The sequence below is a fragment of the Rhagoletis pomonella genome, unplaced genomic scaffold, assembly GCF_013731165.1.
Source record: "Rhagoletis pomonella isolate Grant_MI unplaced genomic scaffold, Rhpom_1.0 Rhpom_scaffold_00139, whole genome shotgun sequence".
Classification (NCBI taxonomy): Eukaryota; Metazoa; Arthropoda; class Insecta; order Diptera; family Tephritidae; genus Rhagoletis; species Rhagoletis pomonella.
This window is the reverse complement of record NW_023458693.1, coordinates 73,907-74,395: the sequence shown is the minus strand read 5'-3', so window position 1 is coordinate 74,395 and position 489 is coordinate 73,907.

Below are 489 nucleotides of genomic sequence, written 5' to 3'. Positions count from 1 at the left end.
GAAATAACGATTATTTTCCGAGCAAAAAATAAAACTTAAAACGTAACCATTATTTTCCGAGCAAAAAATAAAACTTAAAACGTAACCATTATTTTCCCAGCAAAAAATCAAACCTAAAACGTAACCATTATTTTCCGAGAAAAAAATAAAACTTAACGCGTAACCATTATTTTCCGAGCAAAAAATAAAACTTAAAACGTAACGATTATTTTCCGAGCGAAAAATAAAACTCAGTTAATAACGATTAAAAAGTGATTTTTATAATAAAACTTATAACCATTACGGTCCCTGAGCATAACACACCGCAATATAACATCGCATATTCTTCAGTTATATTTCCTTTTTATCCCTATCACTTTCTTCCTCTCTATCTTTGTCTCTATCGTTTTTAATGTTTATGTTTATGTTTATCTTCACCTTCATGTTCATGTTCATGTTCATGTTCATCTTCATCTTCATCTTCATCTTCATCTTCATCTTCATCTTCAT